Source organism: Artemia sp. Qi Xiang Cuo, chromosome 14, assembly GCF_049724085.1.
Source record: "Artemia sp. Qi Xiang Cuo chromosome 14, ASM4972408v1, whole genome shotgun sequence".
Lineage (NCBI taxonomy): Eukaryota > Metazoa > Arthropoda > Branchiopoda > Anostraca > Artemiidae > Artemia > Artemia sp. Qi Xiang Cuo.
Genome location: NC_142807.1, coordinates 25,684,813 through 25,711,136, shown reverse-complemented (window position 1 = coordinate 25,711,136; position 26,324 = coordinate 25,684,813). Strand labels below are relative to the sequence as shown.

Genomic DNA, 26,324 nt, shown 5'->3' with positions numbered 1-26,324 from the left:
AAAATCAAGAAAATGTAACTGTGACAAGGTAAACCACAAGCAAACACTACTGAAATATTCCAACTCTTGCATTTCAACGAAAGAAATTCAAAATGAACTTTGAAAAATCAAGAAAATGTAACTGTGACAAGGTAAACCACAACCAAACACTACTGAAATATTCCAACTCTTGCATTTCAACGAAAGAAATTCAAAATGAACTTTGAAAAATCAAGAAAATGTAACTGTGACAAGGTAAACCACAACCAAACACTACTGAAATATTCCAACTCTTGCATTTCAACGAAAGAAATTCAAAATGAACTTTGAAAAATCAAGAAAATGTAACTGTGACAAGGTAAACCACAACCAAACACTACTGAAATATTCCAACTCTTGCATTTCAACGAAAGAAATTCAAAATGAACTTTGAAAAATCAAGAAAATGTAACTGTGACAAGGTAAACCACAACCAAACACTACTGAAATATTCCAACTCTTGCATTTCAACGAAAGAAATTCAAAATGAACTTTGAAAAATCAAGAAAATGTAACTGTGACAAGGTAAACCACAACCAAACACTACTGAAATATTCCAACTCTTGCATTTCAACGAAAGAAATTCAAAATGAACTTTGAAAAATCAAGAAAATGTAACTGTGACAAGGTAAACCACAACCAAACACTACTGAAATATTCCAACTCTTGCATTTCAACGAAAGAAATTCAAAATGAACTTTGAAAAATCAAGAAAATGTAACTGTGACAATGTAAACCTCAAACAAACACTACTGAATATACCAACTCTTACATCTCAACGGAAGAAATTCAAGATGGACTCTTTGAAAAATCAAGAAAATGTAATTGTGACACGGTTAACCATAACCATACACTACTGAAATATTCAAACTCTTGCATATCAGCGAAAGAAATTTAAAATGAACTTTGAAAAATCAACAAAATGTAACTCGGAAACGGAAAACCACAACCACACACAACTGATATAGTCCAACTCTTGCATTTCAACGAAATAAATTCAAATGAAAATTGAAAAATCAAGAAAATGTAACTGTGACAAGGTAAACCACAACCAAACACTACTGAAATATTCCAACTCTTGCATTTCAATGAAAGAAATTCAAAATGAACTTTGAAAAATCAAGAAAATGTAACTGTAACAAGGTAAACCACGAACAAACACTACTGAAATATTCCAACTCTTGCATTTCAACGAAAGAAATTCAAAATGAACTTTGAAAAATCAATAGAATGAAACTTTGACAAGGTAAACCACAAGCAAACACTACTGAAATAGTCCAACTCTTTCATTTCAAATAAATAAATTCAAAAGGAAATTTAAAAAATCAAGAAAATGTAACTATGACAAGGTAAACCACAACCAAACACTGCTGAAATATTTCAACTCTTGGATTTCAACGAAAGAAATTCAAAATGAACTTTGAAAAATCAAGAAAATGTAACTGTGACAAGGTAAACCACAACCAAACACTACTGAAATATTCCAACTCTTGCATTTCAACGAAAGAAATTCAAAATGAACTTTGAAAAATCAAGAAAATGTAACTGTGACAAGGTAAACCACAACCAAACACTACTGAAATATTCCAACTCTTGCATTTCAACGAAAGAAATTCAAAATGAACTTTGAAAAATCAAGAAAATGTAACTGTGACAAGGTAAACCACAACCAAACACTACTGAAATATTCCAACTCTTGCATTTCAACGAAAGAAATTCAAAATGAACTTTGAAAAATCAAGAAAATGTAACTGTGACAAGGTAAACCACAACCAAACACTACTGAAATATTCCAACTCTTGCATTTCAACGAAAGAAATTCAAAATGAACTTTGAAAAATCAAGAAAATGTAACTGTAGACACTGAAATATTCCAACTCTTGCATTTCAGCGAAAAAAATTCAAAATGAACTTTGAAAAATCAAGAAAATTTAACTGTGACAATGTAAACCACAACCTCAAAATGAACTTTGAAAAATCAAGAAAATGTAACTTTGACAAGGTAAACCACAACCAAACACTACTGAAATATTCCAACTCTTGCATTTCAACGAAAGAAATTCAAAATGAACTTTTGAAAAATCAAGAAAATGTAACTGCGACAAGGTAAACCACAACCTAACTCTACTGAAATATTCCAACTCTTGCATTTCGGCGAAAGAAATTCAAAATGAACTTTGAAAAATCAAGAAAATGTAACTGTGACAAGGTAAACCACAACAAAACACTACTGAAATATTCCAACTCTTGCATTTCAACGAAAGAAATTCAAAATGAACTTTGAAAAATCAAGAAAATGTAACTGTGACAAGGTAAACCACAACCAAACACTACTGAAATATTCCAACTCTTGCATTTCAGCGAAAGAAATTCAAAATGAACTTTGAAAAATCAAGAAAATGTAACTGTGACAAGGTAAACCACAACCAAACACTACTGAAATATTCCAACTCTTGCATTTCAACGAAAGAAATTCAAAATGAACTTTGAAAAATCAAGAAAATGTAACTGTGACAAGGTAAACCACAACCAAACACTACTGAAATATTCCAACTCTTGCGTTTCAACGAAAGAAATTCAAAATGAACTTTGAAAAATCAAGAAAATGTAACTGTGACATGGTAAACCACAACCAAACACTACTGAAATATTCCAACTCTTGCATTTCAGCGAAAGAAATTCAAAATGAACTTTGAAAAATCAAGAAAATGTAACTGTGACAAGGTAAACCACAACCAAACACTACTGAAATATTCCAACTCTTGCATTTCAGCGAAAGAAATTCAAAATGAACTTTGAAAAATCAAGAAAATGTAACTGTGACAAGGTAAACCACAACCAAACACTACTGAAATATTCCAACTCTTGCATTTCAGCGAAAGAAATTCAAAATGAACTTTGAAAAATCAAGAAAATGTAACTGTGACAAGGTAAACCACAATCAAACACTACTGAAATAGTCCAACTCTTGCATTTAAACGAAACAAAAACAAAAAGAAAAATGAAACAACAAGAAAATGACTAATTGAAAACCGAACCCAAAACCCAACTAAACTGAAATATTCCAACTCTTGCATTACAACAAAAGAAATTCAAAATGAACTTTGAAAAAATAAGAAAATGTAACTGTGACAATTTAAACCACAATCAAACACTACTAAAATATTCCAAATCTTGCATTTCAACAAAAGAAATTCAAAATGAACTTTGAAAAATCATGAAAATGTAACTGTGACAAGGTAATCCACAACCAAACCCTACTGAAATATTCCAACTCTTGCATTTCAACTAAAGAAATACAGAACGAATTTTTAAAACACAACAATATGAAAATTATCAAATGTACAAAAAAAAAAACCACTACTGACATATTCAAACACTTGCATTTCAACGAAAGAAATTCAAAATGAACTTTGAAAAATCAAGAAAATGTAACTGTGACAAGGTAAACCACAACCAAACACTACTGAAATATTCCAACTCTTGCATTTCAACGAAAGAAATTCAAAATGAACTTTGAAAAATCAAGAAAATGTAACTGTGACAAGGTAAACCACATCCAAACACTATTGAAATTTTCAAACTCTTGCATTTCAACGAAAGAAATTTGAAATGAACTTTGAAAAATCAAGAAAATGTAACTGTGACAAGGCAAACCAAAAACAAACACTACTGAAATAGACCAACACTTGCATAACAACGTAACAAATACAAAAAGAATATTGAAAAATCACGAAAATGTAACTGTGACAAGGTAAACCACAACCAAACACTACTGAAATATTGCAACTCTTACATTTCAACGAAAGAAATTCAAAATGAACTTTGAAAAATCAAGAAAATGTAACTGTGACAATGTAAACCACAACCAAACACTACTGAAATATTCCAACTCTTGCATTTCAACGAAAGAAATTCAAAATGAACTTTGAAAAATCAAGAAAATGTAACTGTGACAAGGTAAACCACAAGCAAACACTACTGAAATATTCCAAATATTGCATTACATCTAAAGAAATACAAAATGAAAAATAAAAAATAAAGAAAATTTAAATCTGACAAGGTAAAAAAAAAACACACAATACTGAAATATTACAAATCTTTAAAATAATTTAAAGAAATTCAAAATGAAATTTTAATTATAAATAGAATGTAACTGTGACAATGTAAAACACATTCAAAAACTAATGAAATATTCCAACTCTTGCATTTCAGCAAATGAAATTCAAAATGAACTTTGAAAAATCAAGAAAATGTAACTGTGACAAGGTAAACCACAACCAAACACTACTGAAATATTCCAACTCTTGCATTTCAACGAAAGAAATTCAAAATGAACTTTGAAAAATCAAGAAAATGTAACTGTGACAAGGTAAACCACAACCAAACACTACTGAAATATTCCAACTCTTGCATTTCAACGAAAGAAATTCAAAATGAACTTTGAAAAATCAAGAAAATGTAACTGTGACAAGGTAAACCACAACCAAACACTACTGAAATATTCCAACTCTTGCATTTCAACGAAAGAAATTCAAAATGAACTTTGAAAAATCAAGAAAATGTAACTGTTACACTGAAATATTCCAACTCTTTCATTTCAGCGAAAGAAATTCAACATGAACTTTTAAAAATCAAGAAAATTTAATTGTGACAAGGTAAACCACAACCTCAAAATGAACTTTGAAAAATTAAGAAAATGTAACTTTGACAAGGTAAACCACAACCAAATACTACTGAAATATTCCAACTCTTGCATTTCAACGAAAGAAATTCAAAATGAACTTTTGAAAATACAAGAAAATGTAACTGCGACAAGGCAAACCACAACCGAACACAACTGAAATATTCCAACTCTTGCATTTCAGCGAAAGAAATTCAAAATGAACTTTGAAAAATCAAGAAAATGTAACTGTGACAATGTACACCACACCCAAACACTACTGAAATCTTACAACTCTTGCATTAAACATAAATAACTACAAAATGAACAGTTAAACAACTAGAAAATGGACATGTTACAAGGTAAACAACAACCAAACACTCCTGAAATATTCCAACTCTTGCATTTCAGCGAAAGAAATTCAAAATGAACTTTGAAAAATCAAGAAAATGTAACTGTGACAAGGTAAACCACAACCAAACACTACTGAAATATTCCAACTCTTGCATTTCAACGAAAGAAATTCAAAATGAACTTTGAAAAATCAAGAAAATGTAACTGTGACAAGGTAAACCACAACCAAACACTACTGAAATATTCCAACTCTTGCATTTCAACGAAAGAAATTCGAAATGAACTTTGAAAAATCAAGAACATTTAACAGTGACATGGTAAACCACAACAAAACACTACTGAAATATTCCAACTAGTGCATTTCAACGAAAGAAATTCAAAATGAACTTTGAAAAATCCTGAAAATGTAACTGTGACATGGTAAACCACAACCAAACACTACTGAAATATTCCAACTCTTGCATTTCAGCGAAAGAAATTCAAAATGAACTTTGAAAAATCAAGAAAATGTAACTGTGACAAGGTAAACCACAACCAAACACTACTGAAATATTCCAACTCTTGCATTTCAGCGAAAGAAATTCAAAATGAACTTTGAAAAATCAAGAAAATGTAACTGTGACAAGGTAAACCACAACCAAACACTACTGAAATATTCCAACTCTTGCATTTCAGCGAAAGAAATTCAAAATGAACTTTGAAAAATCAAGAAACTGTAACTGTGACAAGGTAAACCACAACCAAACACTACTGAAATATTCCAACTCTTGCATTTCAACGAAAGAAATTCAAAATGAACTTTGAAAAATCAAGAAAATGTAACTGTGACAAGGCAAAACTGAGTCTCTCAATCCCCGTAAAGCTCTTTTAAAAGATACAAAAAACTACTTATTTAACACAAAAATTTCGTTTTTAATGACCACCAATTAAATAAAAACCACATGGAATCCGGCAACTGAGTCTCTCAATCCCCGTAAAGCTCTTTTAAAAGATACAAAAACTAATTATTTAACACAAAGATTTCTTTTTTAATGAACACCATGAAAAGAAAAACCACACGTAATCCGGCAACTTAGTATCTCAATCCATGTAAATATCTTTTAAAATATAAAACAAATGACCACCAAGTAAATAAAAACTACACGGAATTAGGCAACGAGTATCTCAATCCCCTTAAAGCTCTTTTAAAAGATACAAAAACTACTGGTTTAACACAAAAATTTCGTTTTTAATGACCACCAAGTAAAAGAAAACCACACGGAATTAGGCAACTGAGTCTCTCAAACTCTGTAAAGCTCTTTTAAAAGATACAACAAATGACCACCAAGTAAAGAAAAAACCACACGGAATCAGGCAACTGAGTCTCTCAAACCCCTTAAATCTATTTTAAAAGATACAAAAACTACTGATTTAACACAACAATTTCGTTTTTAATGACCACCAAGTAAAGAAAAACCACATGGAATCCGGCAACTGAGTCTCTCAATCCCCGTAAAGCTCTTTTAAAAGATACAAAACTACTTATTTAACACAAAAATTTTGTTTTTAATTACCATCAAGTAAAGAAAACACACCCGGAATCATGCAACAGAGTCTCTCAAACCCTGTAAAGCTCTTTTAAAAGATACAAAAACTAGTCAATTAACATAAAAATTGCGTTTGTAATGACCACCAAGTAAAGGAAAACCACACGGAATTAGGCAACTGAGTCTCTCAAACTCTGTAAAGCTCTTTTAAAAGATACAACAAATGACCACCAAGTAAAGAAAAACAACACGGAATCAGGCAACTGAGTCTCTCAAACCCCTTAAAGCTCTTTTAAAAGATACAAAAACTACTGATTTAACACAGAAATTTCGTTTTTAATGACCACCAAGTAAAGGAAAACCACACGGAATTAGGCAACTGAGTCTCTCAAACTCTGTAAAGCTCTTTTAAAAGATACAACAAATGACCACCAAGTAAAGAAAAACCACATGGAATCCAGCAACTGAGTATATAAAACAAATTAAATCTAATTTAAAAGATGCAAAAACTACTTATTTAACAAGAATTTTTAGTTTTTAATGACCATTAAGTAAAGAAAAACCACACGGAATCAGGCAACTGAGTCTCTCAAACCCTGTAAAGCTCTTTTAAAAGATACAAAAACTACTTATTTAACACAAAAATTTCGTTTTTAATGACCACCAAGTGAAGAAAAACTACTCGGAATCCGGCAACTGAGTCTCTCAAACCCCTTAAAGCTCTTTTAAAAGATACAAACACTACTTATTAAACACAAAAATTTCGTTTTTAATGACCACCAAGTAAAGAAAAACCACACGGAATCAGACAACTGAGTCTCTCAATCCCCCTAAAGCTCTTTTAAAAGATACAAAAACTACTTATTTAACACAAAAATTTCGTTTTTAATGACTACCAAGTAAAGAAAAACCACACGGAATCAGGCAACTGAGTCTCTCAAACCTCTTAAAGCTCTTTTAAAATATACAAAAACTACTTATTTAACACAAAAATTTCGTTTTTAATGACCATAAAGTAAAGTAAAATCACACAGAATAAGGAAACTGAGTCTCAAAAACCATTTAAATCTCTTATAAAAGATACAAATAATGCACAAAACGAAAAGCCAAACTACCCTTAATCCGGCAACAGAGTCTCTCAAACCCTGTAATGCTTTTTAAAAGATAACACAACTAATGCGTTAAAACACAAATTTCGTTTTTAATGACCACCATGTAAAGAAAACCACACGGACTCAGGCACCTGAGTCTCTCAATTCCCGTGAAGCTCTTTTAAAAGATACAAAAACTACTTATTTAACACAAAAATTTCGTTTTTAATTACCACCAATTAAAGAAAAATCACATTGAATCCGGCAACTGAGTCTCTCAATCCCCTTACAGCTCTTTTAAAAGATACAAAAACTAATTATTTAACACAAAAATTTCGTTTTTAATAACCAACAAGTAAAGAAAAACCACACGGAATTAGGCAACTGAGTCTCTCAAACACTTTATAGCTCTTATAAAATATAAAAAAAATGACAACATCGTAAAGAAAAACAACAAGTAATAATTAAACAGAGTATCTCAATCCACTTAAATAAATTATAAAAGATACAAAAACTACTGAATTAAAAAAAAAAATTCTTTTTTAATGACCATCAAGTAAAGAAAAATCACACGGAATTAGGCAACTGAGTCTCTCAAACCCTGTAAAGCTCTTTTAAAAGATACAACAAATGACCACCAAGTTTCGTTTTTAATGAAAACCAACTAAATAAAAATCACAAGGAATACGGCAACTGATTCTCTCAATCCCCTTAAATCTATTTTAAAAGATACAAAAACTACTTATTTAACACAAAAATTTCGTTTTTAATGACCGATCAAGTAAAGAAAAATCACACTGAATTAGGCAACTGAGTCTCTCAAACCATGTAAATAACTTTTAAAATAGACAAAGCCTCCCATCACCGAATCTTTTTTAATTACTTCAAAGTAAAGAAAAACCACTTGAAATAAGGCAACTTAGTCTCTCACACCTCGTAAAGCACTTTAAAAATATACAAAAACACACGATAAAAAAAACAACTTACGTTATTAATTAAAATAAATTCAAGAAAAAACACACGGATTTAGTCAACTGAGTCTATAAAACCCTGTAAAGCTATTTTAAAATATACAACAAATGACCACCAAGTAAAGAAAAACCACACGGAATCAGGCAACTGAGTCTCTCAAACCCCTTAAAGCTCTTTTAAAAGATACAAAAACTACTGATTTAACACAAAAATTTCGGTTTTAATGACCACCATGTAAAGGAAAACCACACGGAATTAGGCAACTGAGTCTCTCAAACCCCTTAAAGCTCTTTTGAAAGATACAAAAACTACTTATTTTAACACAAAATACAAGCAAGCAAATAACATGGGAATTCCTATACACGCAAGCAAATAACTGAGTTATTTTTACGTCACAATTTTTCAACTTAAAATCATTCTAATTATAGCATCCCATTCCTCATTCTTTAATTACCCGTGAGGCATTCTTAACCATCGCAATACCTTTACGCAAATATATTTTCGCAAAAAATTCGCAAATCTCGTAAACTAAAGAAGTAATTACCCTTTTCAAAAACATTAGTCCTTCTATTAATGAACCCATTAAACGAAACCAGTCTGATAGCATCACACAATCTCGCTCCTAGTTCCAAAAATGTAATGCATGTAGCGTTCGTAGCAATAGGTTTAAAAACCTATTAGCCAAGTTTCAAAAAAAAAAAAACTACTTATCAACTTACAGATGAATGACCACGGATTTAACCTAAAAAAAAGCTTGTATATCATGAACTAGACATCTATGTCAGAAAAACTTGTCCTTAAATTGCGTAAATCTCTTGGCAAAGGTGTAATGCCCCTGTAGAATAGGACTACCAGAAAAACCTGTTTGGTACGGGGGCCCCTTAGAATTCCATATGATATTTCAAATTGCTATAGCTTCTATAGAATTCAAAAGATGGTTACTACTTATGTGGAGGTCATTGATTGGCTGTGATCTTATACTGGCAGTATTCTAGCTCATTGGAGGTCAAATATCTTGTACCCCCTGTGGTATTACCTCTCCCCCTACTAATTAATTGTTATGTGGGGAAAAAATTAGTTTTTTTTCATATTTTGACCAGGTTTTTGGTTTACGGGACCACGGAGAAATGCGCAGATAGATTTCGCCTTCGTAATTCAGCTTTTCTGGAGAAAACCAGTAGTGTTCAGTCGTGAGGGTGTACAAACTTGGCCTTTTTCTGCATACAACAGAAACAAGGCGGTAAGATTAGCAATGCTGACCAGCATTTCCCAAAAACACACCATGAAAATCCGCACCATATATTTCAAAATCCCACGAATAAACCGATTTCAAATTATAGAGATTGCTCTTCCTTCGTAATTTTCTTTTTTAATCTAATACAAGTCAAGTTCCTTTTGGCCAGGCTACGAAAATCCTGAATCCGAGATTTTCACCTTTTTAAGCCTTTAAAGGAAAAAAGAACACAGCATCGAAATTCCTCTAAGTCCCGGCCAAAAAACCCTTAGGCCTATTAGCCATTATAAAGGAAATTTTGTCCTTAAGAACAGTAAAAGCCCCTTTATGGGGGCTGGGGGGGGGAGTCCGTAAATAGGAAATGCAACCGTGAGCAAAAAGCCAGACGCAATGAGTCATATAGACTTAACTATAACTACAACAAAGGGTGCACAACTCCATGGTTCAGTCTGGGAAATATGAAAAAGAAACTTTATGTTTGTTTGATACTTCTGTATTACAACAAAGGCACCATAGGCAGGGGCTGTAAGATGCACACTTATAATTCCATTGAATATTACTCACTCCCCAAAATGAGCTTAGCTAAACTAAAGAATAAGTATCAGTCTTGTCAATTTTCAACAACCCCATCCAATTACCCACGAGAATATCTGTACGTAGGGGGGGGGGGGTAGGGTCCCCTTATAAGACATCAAACCTCACGAAAGATGTCTACAATTCAAAGGCTTATTGATCAGGCTTACAACATGCATGTCTTGCATGTAGGAGCTTTTTTGAGTGGGAGAAAAATTAGGAAACAGAAAAATAGGTAAATTATTTGCATTATATAGAAAAATTTCTAGGAGGAATATTAACATCTGAAGACTTTTTTGGAGGGATAAAGGCTAATCCTATCCCCCTCCTCTACGAGCACCCCTGCTTAGCGTTAAGGTGCGGGTAAGTCAACAAATACAGTATAACACTTATACACACACAGCACAGCTATTATATAATTATTTGCAGGTATTTCCAGGCATGTACAAAGGGGATGAGAAATGAGCAGAGACGGCATAACATAGGCGTGACAGAGTTACAGGAAAAGATATAGAAAAGAATGAAAAAGTTTATGACACTTTGGATGTGTAGAAAGTTTTATTTAGTGAGGAAGAATTAGTGACAGTACTAAAAGGATTAAAAATAACAATGCCCCAGGCGCTGATAGTATGGCACATGGTTTTTTTTTAAATATGGTGGTTATGAAGTAAGAGGCAAGTTACTAAAGATTCAAACACTACTGAAATATTCCAACTCTTGCATTTCAACGAAAGAAATTCAAAATGAACTTTGAAAAATCAAGAAAATGTAACTGTGACAAGGTAAACCACAACCAAACACTACTGAAATATTCCAACTCTTGCATTTCAATGAAAGAAATTCAAAATGAACTTTGAAAAATCAAGAAAATGTAACTGTGACAAGTTAAACCACGACCCAACACTAATTAAATAGTCCAACTCTGGCATTTCAACGAAAGAAATTCAAAATGAACTTTGAAAAATCAATAAAATCTAACTGTGATAAGATAAACAACAAGCAAACAATACTGAAATATTCCAACTCTTGCATTTCAACGAAAGGAATTCAAAATAAACTTTAAAAAATCAAGAAAATGTAACTTTGACAAGGTAAACCACAACCAAACACTGCTGAAATATTCCAAATCTTGCATTTCAACGAAAGAAATTCAAAATGAACTTTGAAAAATCAAGAAAATGTAACTGTGACACGGTAAAACACAACCAAACACTGCTGAAATATTCCAACTCTTGCATTTCAACGAAAGAAATTCAAAATGAACTTTGAAAAATCAAGAAAATGTAACTGTGACAAGGTAAACCACAACCAAACACTACTGAAATATTCCAACTCTTGCATTTCAACGAAAGAAATTCAAAATGAACTTTGAAAAATCAAGAAAATGTAACTGTGACAAGGTAAACCACAACCAAACACTACTGAAATATTCCAACTCTTGCATTTCAACGAAAGAAATTCAAAATGAACTTTGAAAAATCAAGAAAATGTAACTGTGACAAGGTAAACCTCAACCAAACACTACTGAAATATTCCAACTCTTGCATTTCAACGAAAGAAATTCAAAATGAACTTTGAAAAATCAAGAAAATGTAACTGTGACACTGAAATATTCCAACTCTTGCATTTCAGTGAAAGAAATTCAAAATGAACTTTGAAAAATCAAGAAAATGTAACTGTGACAAGGTAAACCACAACCTCGAAATGAACTTTGAAAAATCAAGAAAATGTAACAGTGACAAGGTAAACCACAACCAAACACTACTGAAATATTCCAACTCTTGCATTTCAACGAAAGAAATTCAAAATGAACTTTTGAAAAATCAAGAAAATGTAACTGCGACAAGGTAAACCACAACCGAACACTACTGAAATATTCCAACTCTTGCATTTCAGCGAAAGAAATTCAAAATGAACTTTGAAAAATCAAGAAAATGTAACTGTGACAAGGTAAACCACAACCAAACACTACTGAAATATTCCAACTCTTGCATTTCAACGAAAGAAATTCAAAATGAACTTTGAAAAATCAAGAAAATGTAACTGTGACAAGGTAAACCACAACCAAACACTACTGAAATATTCCAACTCTTGCATTTCAGCGAAAGAATTAGGCAACTGAGTCTCTCAAACCCTGTAAAGCTCTTTTAAAAGATACAGCAAATGACCACCAAGTAAAGGAAAACCACACGGAATTAGGCAACTGAGTCTCTCAAACCCTGTAAAGCTCTTTTAAAAGATACAAAAACTACTGATTTAACACAAAAATTTCTTTTATAATGAAAATCCAGTAAATAAAAACAACACGGAATTCGGCAACTGAGTATCTCAATCCCCTTAAAGCTCTTTTAAAAGATACAAAAACTACTTATTTAAAACAAAAATTTCGATTTTTATGACCACCAAGTAAAGAAAAACCACATGGAATCCGGCAACTGAGTCTCTCAATCCCCCTAAAGCTCTTATAAAAGATACAAAAACTACTTATTAAACACATATATTTCTTTTTTAATGACCACCAAGTAAAGAAAAACTACTAGGAGTCCGGCAAATGAGTCTCTCAAACCCCTTAAAGCTCTTTTAAAAGATACAAAAACTACTTATTTAACACAAAAATTTCGTTTTTAATGACCATCAAGTAAAGAAAAATCACACGGAATTAGTATTATTATTATTAAAAAGGTATAATTATTAGTATAATTATTAGTATAATTATTATTATTATTATTATTATTATTTAAAAGGTAGTATTATTATTAAAGATGGTGGATGCTGTGAAAATGTTAAAACTGAAGTAGCCAAGGCACAGGGTGTTTTTTTTTACAGTTGAAAAGAGTTTGGAAAAATAGGAAGATAAGCATGTAAACTAAAATTAGAATACTGTAAGCCACAGTAATGACAATTTTCAAGAATGATTCTCAAACATGGGCACTCTCATGGGCACAAACATCAATTGCCTAGGATTGTTTTAGGTATCTGACAAACTGACTGTACCTCAAACAGTAAGCTGTATAAAAGATGTGGTTTAATCCCGCTTTCTAGGGCTATAATAAGAGAAAGGTGGAAATGGCTAGGACACATTCTACAGATGAAGGATGACAGATTCCCAAAGATTATCCTTTTCGACCGACCATCTATGGCTAAAAAAAAAGCAGGCCATCCCCAATTGGGAAGGAAGAATGTCGTAAGGAAAGATTTAGGGGAAATAAGTACTCCTTAGGAAGGGGTAAAGAGGGAGGCTTTGGATAGATTGGGATGGAGGAGTAGCGTCCGTATCTGTGTTGGCCTTGGGCGACTTGATGCTACGGTGAATAGTTAGTAACAATAGCAGGTACAAGGGGATGGGGCCATTGAGTCCCTCCCCCAAATGTCTATATTTGAAGGACTTCTTATGCCTTATCTTTAAGTTTCACAGAATCCGCCTGTTTTGACGTTTTTACAAATTTCTTCCACCCCCTAAAAAAAATCAGAATAAAGTCCCTGCATTCATGCCTGGATGGAGGTCTACTCAATGATAATTAACAGTCGAGGGTTAAATTTTGCAAGAGAGCTTTGTAATGCTGTGAATTAATTAAAGAGATAAGTTCATTCCATCAAACGTGGAAGAAATCTAGAGGGAGTAAACAGTAACTTAATCCACGAGGAGAAATTCATGTTAACCCACCATATGTATTTTTCTGCTTGTTGAATGGATAAGGGGCTCAAGGTCATTGGTAAAAGTTGAAGTAGATGAACCCAGTTATTTCACTGTTTGAAAAGAAGCCATTATAATTTATTAATGTCCAAGATAGTTTATTACTTAGTAGAGCAAATAAAATAAGAGCTAATAAATTTACCAAACAAAAGTTCAAAATTTTTTATTTTCGTGTGATGCTTAATTTTATAGGAAATAAAATTAAGTAAAACGAGTGTTAGAAAACCATTCTATAAATTTGAATTAGCGTCCATTGAATTGTAACAAGATACAATTCGCAAAATCTAAACATACCTACATGCCATCTATTTATCTAGTATTCATAAATAGAGGCATTTAAATTATTATTAATCCCAAATATGAGGAAAGATATACCATTCTATGGGCCCTACTAAGAGAGTAAGCCCCCACCCCCCTAAGCCGAGGAGCAAGAAGATATATTTTGTTTTAAAGAAAATTTTTTTCATTGGCAGTCAAGGGCTGGGCACATGTAGCTGATTTTAGGAACTGATTTCAGCATCAGTGGACAAACGATAGCAGTAAAAAAAATTGTTGACAAAAAAATTCATTGCGCGAGATTTTCAAAACAAAAAATCATGGACACAAATAGTCAACTGGAGTTTATTAATAATTGCATGATTGATTTCAGCTTAGATCTCAGTTTAATTCTCAGCTCAGTAGCGGGGTCTTTCACCACACACATCTCTGGCTGACTATTTATTTGTATCCTTTTTTTTGTGATGATGGTGATGAAAATCAGCGCTGATTTTGTAAATCAGCACAGAAAACTAGAAAATTTTTCAAGCTCAAATCGACGCCGATTTCTTTTAAAATCGGCGATGATTTGGAAATCAGTTCCCGAAATCAGCTACGTGTGCCCAGCCCTTCAGTGACAAAAATCAATTGTATTTCATCAAATACAAATTTGCATACAATTCAGATACAATTTCTTTTTTCTGATTGATTTTTGCACTCAGTAATAACTTAAAAGCCACTAAGTTACATTTGCATAAATTTTTACAGATTGGAAAAACTGAAAACATTACTTTGTTTTTCCTTGTTGTTAAAATGTTTATATTTTTTAAGATTTACAACAAAACCTGAAAAAAGCGCTATTTATATCAAAAGCCCATCCACTATTTCAGTGAGTGAGAAAATAAGATAAAATGGTTTATTTTGCACCATTACACCTAAATAGCAGAGCTTTTGATAATTTTTTGCATTTCTGTGAAAAAATTGCATTGTTTTCATATGCCTTTTTATTACAGGTATCAAGCCTTTTACCTTCACCCATCAAGTGAAATAATCATTGAATACAGGTTAAAATAGCATGATCACAATGTAGTGTTCAATCTAAAAACATAAACAGTTCTTAGCTGGAGATGAGCAAAAATGTTTTGCTGAAGTTGGGTAAAGTATGCCCTACTCCCCCCAGATATAAGTACTTGGGATTTGTACTTGCAGCAAATGGGAACTAGACCAAACACATTAAATTAATGATTTCTTGTGAGAAGACAGCTGCATGTGCTCTACTCTGACAAAAACACATAATGGGAATTAAGAACATGAAAATGCTTAAGTACCTTTTCATTACTAAAGTCCTACCAATTACCCATTATGGTTGCAAGTTGTGGGGACTGCTATGGTGAGACAATTGGTGTCTCTGCGGTTTATGTATTTAAAAAAAAGTAGTAGGCCTACAAAATACTTTTATTAGTTTTGTTCTTAAAGGTGACCTGGGTTTACTGAATCTGCATCATAAGAGGACCATACAGATGATTAAGTTTTAGTACAGATATTACATTTGCCCCGTAACTGTCAAGCAAAGACAGCTTAAAATGAGATGTTGAATTCTTCTAAAAAAAGGCAACATGGCCAAAACAGGTTAAAGTCCAGCTAGATAACGCTGACTTTTTGTGGAAATAAAATGAGGGTCAGGGTACTCAGTGTAAATTATTATTATTATACAATATGATAATTATGTATTATTTCCTTGGTACATTGGAATTGTGCCTTTGGGACCTGATATTCACGGTTGACTTACTGGTGTTGAGAAGTCAAGGGTCATAACATTTTATATGCAGATTAAAATAGTTTATAAAGAGGAGTTTTACTTAATACTGAACCTACCATGGAGGGCGCTTAAGTGCTGGTTACAGGTGTGACCAAATTGTGTGCCACTGTGCAAGAGACACTGGGATTCATATGACAAGGATGAATCATGAGGTAGATGTGCTTGTCCCCTTTGTGAGGAGTATAGGGATGATCCAGAACACTTTATGAGTAAATGGTAACATTAGGAGAATATAAGGATAACCAAACCATCCAATCTCAAACCTTGGATTCATTTAAGCATAGTGTGGACATGGACTGGGAGCAGAAGGGGTGGCATCTATACTTGGACACACAAGAGTTCTCAGTCAAAACTGAGGACTCAATCAAATTGAGTCCTCAGTTTGAAGTCATCACTGGCAGGAATATCAAAAGGAACCTTCCTTTCACACCTGCATAATGGAATTAAAGGTAAGATAAGAGGCAACAGTAGCACCAATTTACAAAAATGGATAGGAAAAGCAAATTTTTTTTTGCCTTTTTATGAAGATAAAAAACAGAACAATATTGAGCAAATATACCTTAAGCAGGGGGTATACATAGATTATAATTCCCTTAATTAGCAGCTACCATAGCAACCACAATTTACTAGATTGCAGCTATCAGTCCAACAATGTTTTTTTTGTTTTTGTTTTTTTGTGAATTATAAAAGAAACAAGGTTATATGTAGCAATTTCCTTCAAACCGAGCTATTAAACAGCTCTCTATGATGTTTCAGTGCCCTGATATCTCCCAAGAAGGAGAAATGGAAAAAATTATGTTTTTGATGAAGAGTAGCCTGGTTCCAGCCCCTTTCCTTGTTTTTTCATGCCAATAGATTTTCGTTGTTGTTCAAGTCAAGGGACTGTAAGTTTCCTTTCTAGGGTTTTTAGACAAGACAATTCTAATGGTGTACATTGTGTTTTGATCTGATACCATTTTTAGAAGTACAGTGCTATTTAATAGCTGTGAAAACAAAGCACAGAGATGACAAAATCAAAACAACCAGTTAGCCAGTTTTGCTGCTTTAATTTAGCACATAGCTAAAATAGAAATAGCTATGAAATGGAAATAAGGAGATATTTTTCAAAGTTTAGGGGTAGGCATTTGGCCCCTCCCCCCCTCCAATGGGAATTACTGGCTTGGTTCAGATTGGGGGGGGGGGGGGTTGAATGAGTCATGAACCCTCTTCATGCCTCTACACCAAATCAAAAGGATATACACAGGTTACCAAGGGAGGCTTTAGGCTGAGGTGTAAGGCAACAAAACTTCCAAACTAACAAGTAGTAGATTATAATATAGTAGACAAAATCTGGGATTTGAAAAATAATTGAGTTGTTTGCCTTATGTTGATGATGAAAGTTGAAAAGGATGATATCCACTTAAAATTTAGTGGATAGGTGTATAGCTTAAAGACCTTTAAAGTCTAGGCGCTAACAGCCTTCAAAGTTTTATTTAGTTATTATTAAAAAAACATGGTAAGCTTCACAAAGCTTGTCACACAAAAGAATAAGAACAAATTAAGAGAATGCTGAAATACACATCAGAAGAACAACTAACAGAATAAAACTAGTCTCAAAATTGATCGTAGGCGTAGTCAGCCAATGTCAACTAGCTTGGTCCTAATTATCAGCCAATCTTAGATATAAAAGCCTATATAAATCAGGTCCAAGATTAGCAACCTCTTGTTCAATTTTTAAAGATTTATTTTAATCAAGATATATGTCTAAGATTAGGCACTGTCAAAGTACTGGGGAGTGTTGTTCTACATTAATTTCTCAATATTTAACTTTCATAGCACAAAGATTAGCCTATAAAAGTTCATCATCTTCTGGAGGGGAGGGGCAGAAGTGGGTAGCCTACTTTTGAACACCTTCCTTGAGGATCATTCAGGCTCTGAATTTATCCCTGCGTTTGTTTACCTTTCTTTACTACTTTCTAAGATAAAAAAAGCCTCTCATCATTAATTTTACCAGTAAATTTTCTGATTAACTCACTAGGCCTAGGGCCAAACAGAGATAGTGAAGAAATAGGTATGCCTTTAAAATTGGAATTTCATCCTGAATCCACATATAACATTCATTTGCATTGGAAACAAATGTTACCCCCATCCCTTAAAAATGTAGACCTAGCCTAGGTGTATTTTGTAGGTTTATTATTTCATTATGGAGTAAATTGAAAAATTCGCCATTTTTTCAAGGAATATTTGGTAAATTTCTAGGTGGTGCAATAATTTAGTTAGGATGAAAGTGAAAACACCATTTGATGCCTTTTTTTATGGTCTTTCATAATTCAATAATGGCTTCTGGGGCTAATTGCACCTTCAGCCCTTAAAGGAGCCCCAAAGGCTTTCATTTTTTAACCACACTAAGAAGGGTAAAATTCTACTTTGGCAACTTTTTGCTATCTTGGAAAGGGGTTAAGTTAGGAAAACCTAAATTAGCCTGCAAAATACTTGATTTTAATTTCAAACTGTTTTCCTACCATTTCAAGTTTTCAAATGCTGTTGGCAAAAATACCACTGAATTTTGCAATTCAAAACTTTGCTGTTGACAATTCAGAGTACTATCCCATTTTGCGGCCTCTCTAAAAAGTCAAGTTTGACTGATGCTAATGAAATAAAATAAAATAGGATGACTATATAATAGTTTAAAAACAAATTTGGGCTATATATTTGCACATTAGGGGGGGGGGGCAAAGCATGGCATATATTAAATATGTAACCTAACCTAGTTGAATATCATATACACAATTATACCATGCTAGACACAGTATTTCTCTCAGCAGTGTCTTGAATCATCTTTTAAAAACGGGTTTTTCAAAGTGCCTCTGCCATTTCACTGTAGCATCTCTTGTTGACTTCTTTAGAGGCCTGCAAAATGGGATTGTACCCAATTCAGGGTATATATTTGGGTAAAATTCTACTTTAGCTACTTTTGGCTATCTTGGAAAGGGGTTAGGTTAGGAAAATGAAACTTTCAGGGATGGTTCTACATTCTAAAGTATGTCCTTGGAAAGTATTTTGAAGTACCTACCTCAACTCCTTCTCCCTCTATAGGGTCCTGACCTTTGATGACCTTGAAAAATCTGTGTGTTATAAAAGTGAAACCTTGCACAACATATCTTCTGCTTAAATTAAGTACAACAAAGTTGTTTTCAGCTTCACAACTTTGCTCAATCCAGCTTCACAACTTTGCTCAAAGTTCATGGTAAATTTGCAGAGGGCCATATAATTTAGCTAGTATGAAAGTGAAAACATCATTTGATGCTTTTTTTACACTCTTATATAGTTTGTATAAAATAACTTTAGAGTCCCTTAAAGTGCTCAAGATGCAATTAGCCCCAGAAGAAATTATTGAATTATAAAAGAGCATAAAAAAGGGCATAACCAAGGTTGCCACCAGACCAAAAAATTTTGTAACATCCAACTTTTAAAAACATAACTTTTTCATAACTTTTGATAGGAAAGTCTCTTTTCAAGGCAGGGTACTTTAATTTCGCTATCAAGAGAAGTACTTAAAGGGGTGATGGGACATTTGTTGCCTGTATAATTTGAAAAATATATTTTTACATAATCTCATTAAAAATTCTCCCTCCAACTTTTAAAAGGCGCCTAAAAAGTACACAATAATAACAATTCATGCTTTTTCACCTTCAGGACATTCCTATTTATTCAACTGTAAGGGCTGCTTCCAGTTTATTTGCAAAACAGAAAGACACCCCCCTCCCCTGATGTGTGTATAAAACACCAGGCTACTATTTTGCATATCTTGTTGTTGTTTTTAATTGCCATTATTGGGGTTTTAAACCAAAAGTTGATGAGTAATACGTAAAAAATAAAAGGCAAATCAATAAACACAGGACACTTTAGAGTTTTGAAGAAAAAAAGAAAACCAACTAGATTTTTTTATTGTTAAATTTCAATAAAAACGATCTTAATACATCCAGCTTCTTAAAAAGACCTAAAAAATCATTTTAATTGCTCCCTTCCTATCTAATATTTTAGATTGGCTCAGTCTCAATCTCACCTCATCTAGCTTCAAATTTGTATTTTTCCAACATGAAGATTTAAACAATTCTTAGTGACAGGGTTTTTGTTTTGTTTTTATTTTATTGAACAAAAAATATTTCAATCGTTGTCTTCAGTTCCTATACAAAACAACAGTTATTTTGCATAATATGCTTTTTTCCGTTTGTAATTTGAATTGTAACTCCCAACCAAAAGAAAGTCAGAAATAAAAGAAGAGGTCACACAATTCAACCCTAAGAATGTTACCCTAAAGCTGTTTTGATGGGTCTCACAAGTCAAGGTATGTACAAAGAATTTTTAGGAGAGGAGGTCAAACAATAAAAAAAAATTAAACTCATTTCCAAAATGAACTAGAAGGTAGATAATTTTTTTTCTCAAGAACATATGAATATAAGCAAACATGAGGGGCACAAAAAGCATTGGGTTTTACATAGCATAAACACCAAATTTATCTAGGTTTTAAATGTATAAGGAAAACAAATAAAAGATATCAAACTGTGCAGAAACAAATCGATTTTTTGCCCCGAATTTTCAGTTTTATTTAATATTGTCTAATTTGTAATTTTCCAATTAAAAAAAAAATAATGTCTCATCGAAGATTACAGCCTAAGTTAACACAGCCTTGGGATGTGCTTTTACCGTTGTGCTGTACTGATAAAAGTGTGAAGTAACTGAACATTCAGCAGTGGTTGAAAAATAGTTCACAAATTAAAAAAAATTGTGTGACAAAGAAATAAAAGGAAGATGGAACAAAAAGATCAGTGAGTTAATACAAATGAACTGGAAATGATTTAATTAAAAAAATTAAGGGGGATACAAAAAAAAAACCTATAATTTAATAAAGAAATTTACGTTTTCAGGGAGTTGGGGCCCTAGTCCAGCCTGCGTGGTCCCTATGAATCAGTTTTTAAGTAAACTGTAAGCCTACCCTATACAGATAGGCTACAAGACTGTTATCTTTTTCATAAAATGGGCATTAGTCTAGTTGTCATTTTCTAAAGCCAAATATTTAGTGATTATCCTTTTCTGAAGAAAACAGGTTAAACACACAAGTTGTACCATTAAGTTATTTTTTATACTATTTCCAAATATCATGGTCTTTTTCTGAAAATACACCCACCCCCCTGATGGTCCGGGATATAGCCCTAGGAATATATTAAAAAATCAGCCAATAGAATTCTTACTTTACAATATGAAAGAACACAAAGGAATGTAACAAGAAAGAATGTCATCACAAGAATTGACACAATGATGAAATGTATTTATACAGTTATATATGGGACCGCAGATGGGGAGGGGCGTATAATGTCAAAAAAGTGACCATGATATTTAGAAAAAGTTAAGCATAAAATCAAAAATCCCAGCTCAACAACCCTCCCCCCTCCTCAATGCTTATATATAATGAAAAAATGGCTCATGTTTACAGTTTCATATATTTTGTCAATACCAGTTGTTCATAATCCCATATAAAAAGAGCAACTTTTGTATATAACCTGATATTATGTCAAACCAATCAGAAGGAGGGGGGTCAGGTTGTTACAGAAAGAATAAAACATATATCATTGGTACTAGTCAATTAGCTGATACACATGCAAGATATATGCTAAAGGAAACTAGTCAAATGGGTATCAGTCAATAGAGAATTGGATTGCAAAGCATGGTTTGTCATTGCATTTACAATATTTAAACTTATTGTTTTTTGGGGTTTAGGGGGGGGGGAGTACCTATACTAGGTTACATATTTAATATATACTATGCTTTACCCACCCCCCTCCTAATGTGCAAATATATAGCTCAAATTTGGTTTTATATTTTCATCATATTTTGTTTTATTTCATTAGCATTAACTAAAGAAACTAGCTCCTTCTCCATATAATTTTAGGGTAAAATTCTACTTTAGCTACTTTTGGCTATCTTGGAAAGAGGTTAGATTAGGAAAATGAAAGTTTCAGGGATGTGTCTATACGCTTAAGTATGTCCTGGGAAGGTATTTTGAAATACCTACCTCCACTCCTTCTCTCTCTAGAGGGTCCTGACCTTTGATGACCTTTAAAAATCTGTGTGTTATAAAAGTGAAACCTTGCAAATTAGATCTTCTGCAAAAAAAATCTCATCTCAATTTATAAGGTTTTAAAGATATGCAAATACATTTCCTAAATTTTGAAAAAAAATTTTATATGGCTTAAAATTCTACTCAAATAACAGGAATTGCATTTTCAGAACTAAAGACAGAGAAAAAGAACCTGGCAACTGAAAATTAAAGCAAATTTTGTTTTGTCAAAATTTCAATAGGTAATAGACCTGTCATGTAGGCAAATTTCAGGACCCTCTAGAGAGAGAAGGGGTGGAGGTAAATACTTCATTATACCTTCCCAGGACATATTTTAACCTGTAGATCAATCCCTGAAAGTTTCATTTTTGTAACCTAACCCTTTTCCAAGATAGCCAAAAGTAGCTAAAGTATAATTTTACCAATTTAAGTAGGCTATGACTGTTGATGGATATCCTGATGGTCCAGGATATAGCCCTAGGAATATATTAAAAAATATCAACCAATAAAATTCTTACTTTAGTATATGAAAGAACACAAAAGAATGTAACAAGAAAGAATGTCATCAAAAGATTCAACACAACAATGAAACGTATTTATACAGTTATATATGGGACCACAGATGGGAGGGGGGTACAATGTTAAAAAAGTGACCACGATATTTGGAAAAAGTCTAGCATAAAATCAAAAATTCTGGCTAAACTAACCCACCCCCTCCTCAATGCTTAGATATAACCAACAAATTGCTCATTTTTACAGTTTCATATATTTTGTCAATACCATCTGTTCATAATCTCATATAAAAAGAGCAACTTTTGTATATAACCTGATAATATGTCAAACCAATAAGAGAGGGGGGGGGGGTTGTTACAGAAAGAATAATACATATATCATTGGTACTTGTCAATTAGCTGATACAAATGCAAGATAGATGCTAAAGGAAACTAGTCAAATGGGTATCAGTCAGTAGAGAATTGGATTGCAAAACGTGGTTTGTCATTGCATTTACAATATTTAAACTATTGTTTTTTGGGGTTTAGGGGGAAAAAGTACCTAGATTAGGTTACATATTTATTATATACTATGCTTTACACACACACATACACCCCCCCACCCTAATGTGCAAATATATAGCCCAAATTTGGTTATAAATTTTTATATTTTCATCATATTTTGTTTTATTTCATTAGCATTAACTTGTGAAACTAGCTCCTTCTCTATATAATTTTAGTATGACTGTTGAGGGAACAAGATTCAAAGTAAACTAATGAAATTGAAAGTTGGTGAGGTGACTAACTGACTTGTCACTAAACAAATGATAATTGTATGCTCATGAGAGAAAATGTTATCTTAACTTACTATGTGAGTAAGCAAAGTGGGTATTTCATCATCCTAATAACTGAGTGATTGTTTGATAAGATTAAATGACCACAATGTGAAAAAAAATGGGAACAGCAGATTTTTTCACAGGGGAAAAAGTAGATTACTCAGAAAATGTGAAACTTCCTCATTATTCAAAAGCATAATTGTAACATAAATTCAAAAACATAACATTTTTAGGACCATAACATAAAACATACAGTTCTATTTAAAACATACCAAAATGGTATAAATGTAACCTTGGTGGCAACGCTGGGCATAACATGATGTTTTCACTTTCAGCCCAGCTTAGTTATTGCACTGGTAAATTTTTACCAAATCATATTATTGACTTACAAATAAAGTGAATATACCAATTGATGCTTTTTTTATGGTCTCTCCAAATATAATAATCATTTTTGTTGGAAATGAATTTTACCCCAGCTCCTATATATCAACTTAGGGTATATATTTGCACATTAGGGGGGTGGGGGTAAAGTTTAAACTTACCTCCCATTTACATCATAAATAAAATTTGCTCATCACCCCCCCCCCCCTAATGATAAAATATATACCCTTAATTGGTATATACAGGGGTGGGGGTAAAATTCATTTCCAACAAAAATGATTAGGATATTAAATTTGGAAAGAGCATTAAAGAAGGCATCAAGTGGTACATTCACTTTATTTGTAAGTCAATAATATGATTTGGTAAAAATTTACCATTGCACAACCTAGAAATTTACCAAATATTTCTTACAGTTTTTTGCACTGAAAAGCAAACAATCTGGAAACAAGACCAAAAATATTGATAGGCTAGCCTGAGCTTAATCAAGTTTGAGTATGGTAAAAGACCTCTTTTTGAGAAAGACCACTTTTCTTTGGCATTTTGGAAAAATAGCAATGGGTTTTTGGACTGCCCCTTTTTTACTACAGTATGACATAACGCAAGTGTAGACCCAATGTGGGTAAAATTCTACTTTAGCTACTTTTTGCTATCTTGGAAAGGGGTTAGGTTAGGAAAATCAAACTTTCAGGGATAGGTCTAGAGGCTAAAGCATGTCCCGGGAAGGTATTTTGAAGTACCTACCTCCACTCCTTCTCCCTCTAGAGGTTCCTGAAATTTTGCCTACATGACAGGTATACCCATTGAAATTTTGACAAAACAACATTTTACATTAATTTTCAGTTATCAGTTTCTTTTTCTCTGGCTTTAGCTCTGAAAATGCAATTTCAGTTATTTGAGCAGAATTTTAAGCCATATAAATAGTTTATTTCAAAAATTTAGGAAATGTATTTGCATATCTTTGAAACCTTATAAATTAGGATTGAGCAAAGTTGTGAAGCTGAAAAAAATTTTGTTGTACTTCATTTAAGTAGAAGATCTATTTTGCAAGGTTTCACTTCTATAACTCACATATTTTTAAAGGTCATCAAAGGTCAGGACCCTCTAGAGAGAAGAGGAGTGGAGGTGGGTACTTCAAAATATCTTCCCGGGGACATACTTTAGCCTGTAGAACCATCCCTGAAAGTTTCATTTTCTCAACCTAACCCCTTTCCAAGATAGTCAAAAGTAGCTAAAGTAGAATTTTACCCCAATGTGTGGTCTCTGCTTTGACAAGCAAGTGAAATGAAAAAAATAGCCTATATATTTAATATTTGTGATTTATAGCCTAGAATAAAAATCAAGAAATAAAAGTTGCATAGCTTGAATTTTTAGCTATTCATTGGCCTATACACACCTTTTCAACTCTAATTTGATAACAAGATAGCCTAGCCTATGAGGTTTTACATAATTTTGCTCAATTGGTCTTTTACCCTAATTAACTGCCCCTTAAGTCAAAAATCACTATTCTGCTAGTAAGCTCACTTTTATTAAGCAGCCAAAGTTATTTACTTCTGTTTTATCAGAGTAAGTCCATCTTTCAGATATGGCAGTTGAATTTAATTTAAAATTAAAGGCCAGAATTCAAGCATCTAGCTGTTACTTCTTCTTTAGATATCTAACAGACGTTGTGGGATATAGATGGCACTATAAAAGTATAGCCGTAGTTAGCAATCATAAACTGTGTTTTGATTTTCTATTTTTCTCCTTGGTAAAATTAGAGGTGAACTACTCTTTTCTATCTTGGAAAGGGGTTAGTTTAGGATAGAAAAACTTTAAGGGATTGATCTACAAACTAAAGGATGTTTTAGCAAACCATTTTGAAGTACCTACCTCCATTCATTCTTTTAAAGGGTATTGACCTTTAAAAATCGTTGTGTTATAAAATTAAACCTTACAAAGTAGATCTTCTGCTTAAATAAAGTAAAAAATCAAAGTATTATTAGCTACACAGCTTTTTTAAGTCCCAATTTATCAGGTTTCAAAGATCTGCAAACATGTTTCCTAAATTTGTAAAGAAGCCAATTGGTATGGCTTAAATTTCCACTCCAATAAAAGGAATTGTATTTTCATAACGAAACCCAGAGAAAAACAAACTGAAAATTAAAATATAATGCTATTTTGTCGAATTTCCAATAGGTATAGACTTTTCTCAGTAGACAAATTTCTAAAACTTAGAAATCAGGAAAGGGTTAACATAGTAGCTTGGCAATACCTTCCCAGAGTATGTTTTTGGCCCTGGATTCATTGCTGAAAGTTTAATTTTCCTAACCTAACCCTTTTC

General features: G+C 32.6%; 1 protein-coding gene across 2 annotated transcripts in view; it reads right to left on the bottom strand.

The window, feature by feature from the left end:
• Positions 1 to 25,629, bottom strand: part of fzr (fizzy and cell division cycle 20 related) — a 149,209-nt gene extending 123,580 nt beyond the window's left edge. Inside the window, exon 1 of one of the 2 annotated variants that reach the window (XM_089100482.1) lies at positions 25,526 to 25,629. The gene's annotated coding sequence lies outside the window, so the exon portion shown is untranslated. The remainder of the gene's footprint in view (positions 1 to 25,525) is intronic. The other variant, XM_089100483.1, reaches the window with a different exon arrangement.
• Between the last annotated feature and the right edge of the window lie 695 nt (positions 25,630 to 26,324).